Raw genomic sequence first — 13,208 nt, forward strand, 5'->3', positions numbered from 1 at the left:
ACTCATTCCTTAATTGCGATTAGCAAATAAGGAATGTTAGAGATTCGCAAAAAAATTGTGAATTTTTACCTACATTCCATTTTGCTATTCTCAAAGAGCGATTCCGTAAAAATCGCTATTTGGGAATCGCAAAATGGAAATTACCTACATATGACCCCAGGTGAAGAACCTGGGGATGTGGTTGGACTCCAAACTTTTCTTCGATAGCCAAACAAGAATAGTGGCGGGGAAATGCTTTGGACTGATGAGAGGGCTTCGGAAGATTCTAGATGTGCTTTCAGTAGAAGTCAGGAAAACCCTAATACATGCACTAGTAACTTCCCGCCTGGATTACAGGAATGTCCTATACTTAGGAGCGAGTGGCAAGAGTGTGCAGAGACTGCAATGCATACAGAATGCGGCGGCACGCCTTGTGCGGATGCTACCAAGGAGAGCGTCTTCTAGAAACACCCTCACTACCCTGCACTGGCTCCCGGTGAAAGAGAGAATAATCTTTAAAGCCTTATGCACCAGCCACCGTATCTTGCAGGGTAAAGGACCTAGCTACCTACATAGCCTACTGCCCCCTTACTCTCCAACTAGGGCCCTGCGGTCCTCGGGGGCTGAACTGATTAAGATGCCAATTATTAAAAGAGCAAGAATGGGTGGTGGTCTTTTCACCATCTGGCAGCTAAACATTGGAATGCCCTCCTTCTCGACCTCCAGACAGAACCAGTGGAGAAGATCTTTCGGAAAAAAAGTAAAGACCTTTTTTTTCGAACATATGGGGCTCCTGCTAACAATACTCTGAGGGTACCACACAGGATGAGGTTAGGGGCCGCAGCGCGGGGACACACTAGTTCAGTGTAACCATGCGCTTTATAAGCTTATTATTGTTATTATTATTATTATTATTATTATCATCATTATTATTATTATTATTATTATTATCTGTATGGGTGCCTGAGTGTCTGTGTGGGTGGGTGGGGGTGTGTGTGACTCTGTGCATAGATGTCTGAATGGGTGATTCACTACTTGTGTGGATTCAAAAGTGCATCTGTAAAGAGCTGTATGGGTGAGTTAGTGTGTGTATGGGTGTGTTGGTGAATTAATGAATGTCTCAGTGGAATATGTGTAAGTAACTACATATGTTTTAAAGCAGTATATGTCAGTGTTGGAGTACATAAATGAGTATACATTAGAGTAAGCTATTTGAAGAGCGGGTGTATAAACCACTGTCTTCTTGTATCAGTGATTGTATAAGACACTAAGGGGCCGATTATGATGGCGGACGGACCTGAGTCCGTCCGCCACCATAGAGAAGGAGGGACCGTCCGCAGGGGCAGCGGCGGACCCTCCGTGCAAATTAGGATGTGACCGCCACCCTGGCGGTCACATCCTGTATTTTTATCATTGTGGCGGGTGCTGCTTGAAGCAGCACCCGCCGCAATGATAAAAAAGTAAGTTGTGCATTTGCATGCACAAAGCGGCAGGCACCTCGCGGTGCCTGCCGCTTTGTGCAGGCAAATGCAGGGGGGTACCATAGGTACCCCCCATGTGCACCCCCCACCCCCCCTTCACCCCTGGGGGCCCGCAACGGGCCCCCAAACACAAATCCGTATGCCTTTACACGGCGGAAATGCCGCCGTGTAAAGGCATCTTTCCGCAGTCATCCTAATATGGCTGGCGGTGTCTGATAGACACCGCCAGCCATGTTAATGCTTTTCCGCCGCGGGCGGAATCCGCCCGCGGCGGAAAAGCGGCGGACAGATAGTAAGACCCACCAGCCATCCTAATATGGCGGTGGGTCTTGCAAGGCTTCCCGGCTGATTTCCCGCATCCTCTGGGCCGGCGGTGGCTTCCGCCGGCCCGGTGGATGCGGGAAATCCGCTATCGTAATCGGCCCCTAAGTATGTCTTAGTATCTGCATAAATAAGTGATGTGGTGTATGTATAAATTGCTCAATTGGGGTGTATAACTGAATACATGGGTAAATGAGTATGTAATTCATTCTTTGCATGACTGACTAGGTGTGTGAGTAACTCAATGGATGAGTGGTAGAGTGTGACTGTATGTATAGATGTATCAGTACATATTATAATACTGTATTGATGAGTAACTGTATGTATAAGGCACTGGTTGTGTGTATAGACCTAGGAAATAGTCGGTGGTATGTAGTATCGGGCATTGTTGTGTCTATGGTTTCAAAAATAGCAGTCTGTATTTTAGAGTGGGTGTATCAAAGTTTATATTAGAGCATCAGTATGTGCACCAGATTATCATGTGGATGATGTCATCTGTGATGTCATCAGTGATGTCATTTGAGGTGTCATCAGTGATGTCATCAGTGATGTCACTGACCATGTCATGAGTGATGTAATAAGTGACGTCATCAGCAGTGCATTGCAGGGGCGCGAGTTATAGTTAGCTCAACTAACTATAACTGGCGAATTTCTCTGGTTTTATATGGGTCATATATCCAACTAGCTATAATGTCCCTGAAACCTATGTTTTTTTCAGTGAATTTCTAAGTTTTTTTTTAAATGTTAATACCAAACTATAACGTCTGTGAAATCTGTGTTTTTTTCAGTGAATTCCAAAGGTTTTTTAAATGTTAATTTCATATTTTAATATTTATAAAACCTATGTTTTTTCTAATTGTTTTTTAATATTCGCAACTCTATCATCATAAATATGTATATGTATATATATATATATTTTTTAGAAAACTACAGTCCCGTACCATAGTCTACCAAGCTCGATCAGCACCCGAATCCGATCCACCACATTTAAATGCTTCGCATTTCGTATCCGACGGGTTTGTGACACCGCGTCCCGCATAACAACATGTACTTATAAGGTCACGCCAGCTGCTACTGTGGGATGCGACCGGTGCGCACTACCAAGCGGCACATTACGCCGTGTACATATGAGGTGTCACCCGCTGCGCGTTCCAAATGCAACAAATGCACGGTGCCACGCCCTGTGTTACGTCATAGACGTACGATATCATGCCGCATATGCCATTTCCTCATTTTTTTGTCTCAAAACTATATCTAAATAACTTTAAAGTGTATATGAGAGCAAGCAATAATTACAAATATTTTAAACTGTTAATTATTTGTAACTGTAATACACTTATATTATAGTAAATATATTTTCTCAAAATCACATCGGGTGCTATCTCATTGCGCACTAGCTGCGCGATTGCCATGTGACCATAAAAAAAAACATTTCATTAGTACATAACATTTCCCTTTGTAACAGTTCATAAACGCCACCCATTGTAGTCAATATCTGTACTGCATTTCATGAAACACACCTCTTTTGCTTAGAGAGCTTTGTTCTAAACTTTTTGCAATATACACATATCTTACACTACACACAACATACAACCATCATTTTCATCAATATTCATGCTCTGTAAAGTAGCCTTCCACCTTGAGCTCTACAGTTTGCAATATACAAAGCAAGAAAACGTGTGCAGAGCCTGCAATGATGCGTATGAGTGGTGCACACAGTGCGCACTGGAACAATGTCTTTTCCTACAGGACAGCATCATCTACAATACCAACTCAATGTCAAATGTAAACACTGAAGTCTGCAGTATAGGCCAGAAAGAGCGTTCAGCAAGGGCCCACAGCCACGTAGCATTGACTTGAGCTCTACAGTTTGCGATACGCAAAGCAAAGAAAAACATCTGCAGAGCCTGCAATGATACATATAAGTGGTGCAGACAGTACGCACTGGAGCAATGTCTTTGCCTACAAGACTACCTCATCTACAATGTGAACTCAATCTCATTTGTGAACACTGCTATCTGCAGTGTAGGCCTTAGAGAGCAGTCAGCAAGAGCCCACAGCCACATGACATTGACTTGAGCTCTACAGTTTGCAATACGCGAAGGAAAAAAAACATATGCAGAGCCTGCAATGATGCATATGAGTGGTGCAGACAGAGCGCACTGGAGCAATGTCTTTTCCTACAGGACTGCATCATCTACAATACCGACTCAATGTCAAATGTGAAAACTGAAGACTGCAGAGGGAGCGTTTAGCAAGTACACAGCCACGTGGCATGGACTTGAGCTCTACAGTTTGCAATACGCAAAGCAAAACTAATGTGTGCAGATGCTGCAATGATGCATATGAGTGGTGCAGACAGTACGCTCTGCAGCAATGTCTTTTACTACAGGACTACCTCATCTACAATAGCAACTGAATCTCAATTATGAACACTGCTATCTGCAGTGCAGGCCAGAGAGAGATGTCAGCAAGGCACCACAACCACATGGCATTGACTTGAGCTCTACAGTTTCCAGTACGCGAGCAAAAAAAAACGTGTGCAGAGCCTGCAATGATGCAGATGAGAGGTGCAGACAGTACGCAGTGGAGCAATGTCTTATCCTACAGGACTACCTCATCTACAATAACGACTCAATCTCAATTGTGAACACTGCTGTCCGCAGTGTAGGCCACAGAGAGCAGTCAGCAAGGGCCCACAGCCACATGGCATTGACTTGAGCTCTACAGTTTGCAATACGCGAACCAAATAAAATGTGCAAAGCCTGCAATGATGCATATGAGTGGTGCAGACAGAGCACACTGGAGCAATGGTTTTTTTCCTACAGGACTGCTTCATCTACAATACAGACTCAATTGCGAATACTGAATTCTGCAGTACAAGCCAGAGAGAGCGTTCAGCAAGGGCACACAGCTACGTGGCATTGACTTGAGCTCTACAGTTTGCAATACACGAAGCAAACGAAACATGTGCAGAGATTCAATGATGCATATAAGTGGTGCAGACAGAGCAAACTACAGCAATCTCTTCTCTTACAGGACTGCATCATCTACAATAGCGACTCAATCTGAATTGGGAACACTACTGTCTGCATTGTTAATTGAAGGCAGTACTCACACACACAACCATCAATACTTTTTCTCACTCCCTCTTTACAAAATACAACAAAATAAATGGCATAAAACTCTATAATAAATAAATCAAAACAATTCGATTTGGGATTTCATCTGCCCACAGTCTATTCTATTCACTGTTCCTTTCAACTTGCAAGATGAATTTGGTCATTGTACTGAACCTGTAACTCATCTAAAAAAACTGCTTCAACCAAGTATACTATAGCCTTATAGCCAGCCGTAGCAGTCTATACCGGCTACTAAAAGCCCTCTCCAGCATTAAAGGCCCAAGCTGAAGGGGAGGGCCTTTAACAAGGGAGAGGGACTTTAATAGCCACTATAGCCCAGCTACAAAGGGCTATAAGGCTATTTGAACATTCTGCCACTAGAGGATAGAATGTTCTAACAAATAAAGCAAAGCATTAAGAGAGTGCAAGGTAATTGGAATCCCTTCAGGCTCCCTGAAGCATTTGTTCACAGCCAGAGCTGTGAACAAAAAACTTTGCAATGTTGCAGCACCAGGCTTATACAAGACATTATAAGAACGGAGCTACTCCATTGTTTTCAATGGAGCTCCCAACATTCCAATGCTCTAATAAAACAATACTGTGTATGTTTCAATAGACGTTCTGATTAATTAACTAAAGGATCCTGTAATTAAACAATCACCACTCAATCTCAATTGTGAACGCTGCGAACCGCAGTCTAGAACAGGTGCAGTGGTCATTAACACCTCACAGCCACATACCGTTCGATTCAAAAGCACAGCGCTGGTTGCACCTGATCACACAGAGTACACAGAAATCATCACAAACTTTAACTCATGCAATCTTCAATCATAAAATCAAGACCCCATTTCACTGTTTGCACCTGCTGTACCACAGTATACTCCACCGACTACTGTCAACCAAGCCAAATAATCATGTACAGCAGTTAGCTATGGAAGCACAGAGTGTGATGCACCTCAACACACGAATTTCTGAGAAAAGCAAGCAGCAGGATCAAGTCATCGTTCCACTGTTGGGACCTAGAGTTGGTTGCAGCTGGTCGACCCGACTACCTTCATCTCCACTCTCAGATGCAGATCTAACATCATCCATTGTGGGATCAAGACACCGTTCCACTGTTGGGACCTACAGCTCGTTGCATCTGGTCGAAGGGAGTACCTCCATCTCCACTCTCAGATACAGTTCTAACATCGTCCATTGTGGGATCAAGACAACGTTCCACTGTTGGGACCTAGAGTTGGTTGCAGCTGGTCGAAAGGAGTACCTCTATCCCCACTCTCAGATACAGTTCTAACATCGTCCATTGTGGGATAAAGACACCGTTCCACTGTTGGGACCTAAAGTCGATTGCACCTCATCGGAGAGGGTACACAGAAATCATCACAAACTTTAACTTCTGACATTCTCAATCATAGAATTAAGACCCTGTTTCACTGTTCGGACCTGCTGTACCGCGGTGTATTCCAGCGATAGCAGTCAACTGAGCCCAATGACCATGTGCAGCAGTTAACTACTGAACCACAGAGTCTGCTGCACCTCAGCAGAGGGAGTCCGGTGAAAAACTAGCATCAGGTAATATCAGACATCGTCCATCGCGTGATCAACTCACCGTTCCACTGTTGGGACTAAGAGTTTCTTACACCTAGTCGAAGGGAGTACCTTCATCTCTAGTCTCAGATGCAGTTCTAACATCATCTATTGTGGGATCAAGACACCGTTCTGCTGTTGGGACATACAGCTGGTTGCACCTGGGCGAAGGGACTACCTCCATCTCCCAAGCCCAATGATGAAGTATGTCACAAATTTGTGAGTGAGGGCAATTTTTACTCACCGAGCACGTGCCACCACCGTAAGACACATTCCTACCTCCTTTTGAGTTGTATAGACTGGGAAGGTCAGGGTAGGAATGTAACCTCTCCCCCCTTCTTGATGTGTGTTGGATGGTCAGTGACATCACTGATGACATCACTCATGACACCTCAAATGACATAATTGATGACATCACTGAAGACATTATCCACAGAATCACTAATGCACTTAATCACACCCCCATAGAATCCTTTACCTACACCCACTCCCACACAATAATTCTCAAACCCATTCACAGTCCCATACCAGTACTTAAACAACCACACACTGTTTTGGCCTTGGGCGCCAACAACTCCTTCTGTTACCTCCAGTAAGCCCCACAAAGCACAATTGCTTAGAGGTCATCAGAAGACCACATCCTGTTTCTCCACCACTCTGGAAATGCGCCTTCTGGTGCACTAATGGTTGGGGTATGAAGGCTCCTTGGCTTCAGAGGGTCTTTGGGTATCTACAACCCCTTCTGTTACCTCCAGTAAGGCCTACACAGCAAGATTGCTGAGAAGGCTTCAGAGGCCACTGCCCCTTTCTCCACCATTCTGCAAACACGTCTCCTGGTGCACTGATGGTTGAGGTCGAATTCGTCTTGGGGGAACAGGGGCAACCTTGCCTAGTTCCCCTTTCTATCCTAAAAAACTTTGATAGTGTGTTTGAAATCCTTATAGCAGCTTTTGGGTGATGATATAATGCCTTAATTGCTTCTATACATACATGAGGGAATCCCATCCAGGCCATGACAGCCCACAGAAAATCCCAGGTGACCCTGTCGAACGCTTTTTCAGCGTCCAACAGGGCCACTGCAACCGGGGATTTTGAGGCCTGCGCCCATCCAATAAAGCTATGATCTTTTTGATGTGGTCCGTGGTGTCTCTTTTAGATATAAACCCATGTTTCCTTATAGAAACCAGGGAGGGGATCAAGTCATTTAGTCGGTTAGCAAGAATTTTAGAGAAGATCTTGCTATCGGCTAAAATAAGGGAAATAGGTCTATAAGATCCAAGCACTTCCCCGTCCTTTCCTTTCTTTTTAAAAATAGCAATAGTGGCTGAAGCCCATGACTCAGGAGGATTGCCTAAGAAAGCTTGCTGAAATAGCTTAATCAATTCTGGTTTTAGCATTCTCCTAAACACACGATAAAATTCTAAGGGGATACTATCAGGTCCCATCGCCTTACCAATAGCCACCCCCATAATGGCTGCTTCAATTTCTTCCCAAACGATTGGGGCACTTAATATCCCCTTCTGATCTTCAGAGAGTTCCGTTTTATTAATACTAGCCAGGTATTGTACTGTCTTTTCTACCAAATCTACCCCACTATTGGTCTGATGATATAAATGATAGAATTCATTAAAGGCTACTAATATGTCCTCTCTAGAAGTCTTAACATCTCCCCTGATATCACGAATTTTCAAAATTTCATTAGATATTTTTTTTTGGCGCAGTCTCTGCGCTAAAATTTTCCCTGTTTGTTCGTTTAATTCATAGCTGTTAGTTCTGTGTTGTCTAAACTCAGATGCCACTTGATCGGCAATATGAGAATATACTATGCTGCGCTTAATCGATAGACCAATTTGGGATTCTTCAATATGCTTATTATCCTTGATACTTTTAGCTAGCTTTTCCCCACTTTAAGACCATTTCACAGTCACTTTGAAATTTCTCACGTTTACTTTTGTTTAGAAAATTAGAATATTTTAGGGTTTCCCCTCTAACTATGGATTTAAATGTATCCCATACAATTGGAATAGAAGCGGTTTAATTATTGATAAGAAATAATCCTGAATAACTTTGGTCATGAATTGTATGTAGTCCCCTTGCTATTTGCTATATATCTTGAACCCTTTCTTCGTCAATTATTAAAAGAAGAGGATATCATTCCGGTTATGATTGGACAAAACAAATTTTAAATATTTGCGTATGCAGATAATGTCGCCATTACTACCTCTGACATTAGTCTTGCACTGCCAAAAGTTAGTTTTTTAGCGGAAGAATTTGGAACCCTGTTGGGCTACAAAGTAAATTTAGCAAAAACTCAGCTGATTCATTCTGAAAGTGGCCGCCCTAATGACTTGAATTTTGTTTCAGAATCCCAATATCTTGGGATTACCATCTCCCCTAAGATTGAGGAAATTATTCATCTTAATATTGAGCCAGTGTTGAAATCTTCTAACACCACGCTGGAAAGATTGAATAACATACACTTTTCTCTCTACGGACGCGCAAATATTGTGAAGATGTTGATCTTTCCTAAATTTCTATATTTATTTTGAACAATTCCCCTCCTGTTTTCAGCATCTTATTTTGCTAAAATAGACAGAATGGTCTCTAGGTTTTTATGGGGTTATCGACGATCTAGGCGTGCTTTAAGATGGTGTTCTCTTACGAGAATGAAGGGTGGATGGGGGATTCCCAATTTCCGTTTATATTACTGGCTTATTTCTTTAAAAAACATGGGCATATTAATATTTCCCGATATTACTTTGGACGGATCAATTAATCCCTCAATTTACGAGATGTTGTTAGGTGAGGAAGTCTCCCAATGTCTAATTAAAATCATAGAACCTAGCTATTATAAGAAGAGTAAATTTAAAATTATGTCAACAGCAATATCTATATGGCGCCAGATTTAAAAAAAAGTTATCCGATTAAACAATTTGAATTATTATCCTCCAATCTTAAATAATCACATGCTTCCCGAAATTTTTAAAGATCAAATTATGAAGAGATGGCATATTGCAGGTATTTGCAAATTGGGAGATCTTTATCAAGATACTCTATTTGTTTCTTTCTCAAATTTACAAATTAAATATAATCTACCCAGAAAGGATTTTTTTAAATACCTTCAGATACGCAGCTTCTTGGACTCAAAGGGCCTTATCCATCATATCTGTATGAGTAAAAATAATATTTTAGAAGCAAGCAGAAGTACAAAAAAAATTGGACCTATTTATCAGATGGTTATTAATCAAATGGATGCTGATTTAACTAGTATTGAGAATAAATGGCAAAGGAAAATCACAATGGTTAATATTGATATAACAAGATCTATCCAATTATAATTATATATTATTAAGAACTTCCGCCCCATCTCTCTTCTTCCCTTCCCTGCAAAAGTTATCGAGAAGATTCTCACTAAACAACTGACCACATTCCTCGAGGCCAATGGCTCCCTCGACCCATCCCAGTCCGGATTTTGAGCCAACCACAGCACCGAGACCGCCCTCATCGCAGCCACCAACGACATCAGGACCCTGCTTGACAACGGGGAAACAACCGCCCTCTTCCTCCTAGACCTCTCAGCAGCCTGTGATACAGTCTGCCATCGCACCCTAATAACCCGCTGACGTGTGGCAAATGTCTTTGTGGTAAAGTAAGTCACTGGGTTAAGATGATTCTGCACTGTGATTGTGTGTTAAACAGCCGAGTACAGTGTATTAAAAAGGTCTTGTGTCATGCATGGTTCCTTCCATGTGATAAATGTTGATTTGGATAAAAGATCTCCCTGGTGCTGCAGGGTCCCACTGGGTAAAAGTGTTTAGAGTGTTGTGAACTGTTACTTACTGTTCATCAGGCAGACTGGCGTCGAAGCACTACATGCAACTTGAGGCGCCGGTACTCCCTGTATCCATATGGTGGTATTACATCTGGCTTTTTGCAGTGCCAGTTGAGGATGTGTGTGAAGACAATAGAGTAAGTGGATAGGGCCAGTGGACGAAGTGGGTGGAGTTGGTGGAAGTGGGTGTGCCCTCCTAAAAATGTTTTGCACCTGGACTTACTCTTTTACAAATTAAGCACTGACTATATTCCCTGCCATTCTGGACCATACGATATAGAAGTGACAGCACATGTGTGGGGGCACCTTGTTGCAATAGCGCATGTAGTGAAAGCATGAGGGAAGGCTCCAGGAGAAAGGTGGGCGTGATGGTCTTTATGTCTTGGCAAAGCCTCATGTAATAGAAACGTTCCAGGGGGTAGGGTTCTTATCTTTAAAGAATTCCTCACTAGTGCTGAATGCCCCCCTAGTGTACAGGTGGCCCCAGGTGTGAATAGAGAGTTTACAAAGAAGCCGGAGACATCCGCCTTCTGTCGTAACCGGGATGACTTGCCGCCCGGGAAGGGGCAGAAGCGGGGAATACATTAGTGTGCATTGTGTAGCTTTAGCGAGGTTGTGCCACGCTGTGACGGTGCATTGGACGCTGGTGGTGTAGCCAGGTGGCGCGAGACCGCCGGGGTGCTGAGATAGGCAGTGCTTGGGTCGGGATCATATATCCATCTTCTACTGCGAGGTGTGGCATGAAGGAAGGGGGTTTCCAATATGCGGCATAATGTGCCTATGCACACCTAAAGTATAATTCGAAATCCGAAATAGCAATTCCGCTGTCACTGAACTGGCGAGTAAGTACATCCCATCTCAATCTGGCCTGTTTTCCCCCCCATGTGAGTCTTATGAGTTGAGTCGTAATCGTCAAGAAAAAGTGCTGGCTGGGGGCGTAGGGGATATTTAAAAACAACATATAGAAGTTTTGGTAAAATAACCATTTTAATAATAGACGCTCTGCCAGCCATCAACAGGGGCATCGCGACCCATCTCATAATTTTGTCGGTGATAGAGTCCAGTGCCCATCCGTAGTTAGCAACAGGGGACAACGCAGTAAAGTAAACCCCATTTCACAAGGTAGAAAATATTAGGGCTCACCTGGTGGGCAGCTGCCAGGGGGCGACCAGGTGCTCCTTGCAGTTGCGAGGGTGTTTGGGGGTAGTGGTGAAAGTCCAACCTAGCGGAGATTCCAGTGCAAACCCCAGGTCTTTGCAATGCTCGTCCATGAGCAGAGGTCAGGGTGTCCAAAAAGGCACAAGGGCACGACATCCACGACAAGCCCTCCAGAGGCATATCACAGGCAGGGATCTCTGAGTAGACTCATGCATCACACAGTGTCCCCCTCAGGGTGTCGTGGCCTGGTAATGGAAGAAGTGCAAGCGCCTGCTCAACAGGGGTGTGTCAAGAGCTGTAGATCCAGGACCAATGTGGACCAATTAGAAAAAAAGGGGAAGGGGAGAGTTCAATGAGGATACAGTACAGTTCCATTCGGAGGTAGCTCCCCAGTGCGTACGTAAGAAGTGGTCAAATCCAACATCTGGCCATGGTGATATAGGGGTATCCCGGAGTCAGCAAATAAACGCGGCTGTGCAAGTAGGGACATTTGTATCCACAGTACGGGAGATTATTCTCCGTCAGAAGCACCTCTGTTTTTTGTCGTCCTGGTGTCTTGGAGACGAGGGGCCTTCAGGCTGTTTAGGCATGGTCTTGCTAAAGTCCTGGGCGTGTTGAGGGTTAGTAAAGAAGTGTTGCTTACTCTGGGAGGTTATTTTCAGATGGGCCGGGAATAACATAGCGTATGGGATATTGAGTTGTTGAAGTTTCTTCTTGACTTGGAGGAACTTTCTCCTCTGTTCCTGCACGGCCATGGTAAAATCTGGACTAATAGAGATCTCCATGCCCTCGTAGCTGAGGCGACCCTTCTCCCTGGATAGCCAGAGGGCCGTATCCCTGTCGCAATAGCTCAACTCCTCCCCCATGGGGATAATTCCCCTGCTGTGCTAGGGGACGGGGGGTGCGCGCAGCGCCGCGGTGCTCATGACGAGCTCGGCCCGTCATGCAACATGGTGGCCCTGTTCTCATGGAACGCCCCACACAGCAGGGGAATTATCCCCATGTGGGCGAGGCACATTGGCCCGCGAACAGTGTTCCCTCTCCACCACGAGAACCGATGAGAATTCCTCCCTGCCGAATAGGGCTATGAGAAAGCGCTCCACATAAGTCTCCATTATCCCAGTGGCCGTTGATTCCGCCACCCCTAGGATACGGAGGTTGTTCCTCCTCAAGCGTGATTCTAACTCCTCATTTTTGTCTGCTATTACTTTCAACACTTTGTCCATTTCAAGGGTACGGCTGGTGGTTGCACTGGTTGTTTCTTCTAGATCGGATATACGTCTCTCACCCTCAGTTATATGGTTGCAGTGTTTTTCCACTTTGTGTGTAAGGCCATCCATTCTAGCTGACCTAGAATCCATTTTGGATTCTATCGATGTGAGGCTCGGCTGCATAATAAGCAATAGTTCCTTCAAGTCCGCTGTGGACGTGGCCGGAGCCTCCGCCTGGTCATCATCCAGTTCAGTCTGCGAGCGGGGAGTCTTTCGGGTGTCGAAGGTAAGTTTCGACTGCCTCCCGTCAGGGTTCCCCATGGTCAGGCACCTGGTGGTTCTCTGCCTGGGTCAAGGTCAGGGGGGCTCAGTGTCCTTCTCCAGGTAGAAGTGGCCCACGAGCTATGATGTAGGCCAGTTGTGCTGCGCAGATAGTCAACAGGGAGGAGTAGGCCTCAAGGCTCCCAGACGACTCTCACTTTATTTGCTATTGGAAATGCGCCCCCCCCGGAGCCCA

At 44.5% G+C, this 13,208-nt stretch overlaps 1 pseudogene; it reads right to left on the reverse strand.

The window, feature by feature from the left end:
• The window catches only part of LOC144769500 (actin, cytoplasmic 1 pseudogene), a 90,945-nt pseudogene extending 78,599 nt beyond the window's left edge, over positions 1–12,346 (reverse strand).
• Between the last annotated feature and the right edge of the window lie 862 nt (positions 12,347–13,208).

Source organism: Lissotriton helveticus, chromosome 7 (assembly GCF_964261635.1).
Source record: "Lissotriton helveticus chromosome 7, aLisHel1.1, whole genome shotgun sequence".
Classification (NCBI taxonomy): Eukaryota; Metazoa; Chordata; class Amphibia; order Caudata; family Salamandridae; genus Lissotriton; species Lissotriton helveticus.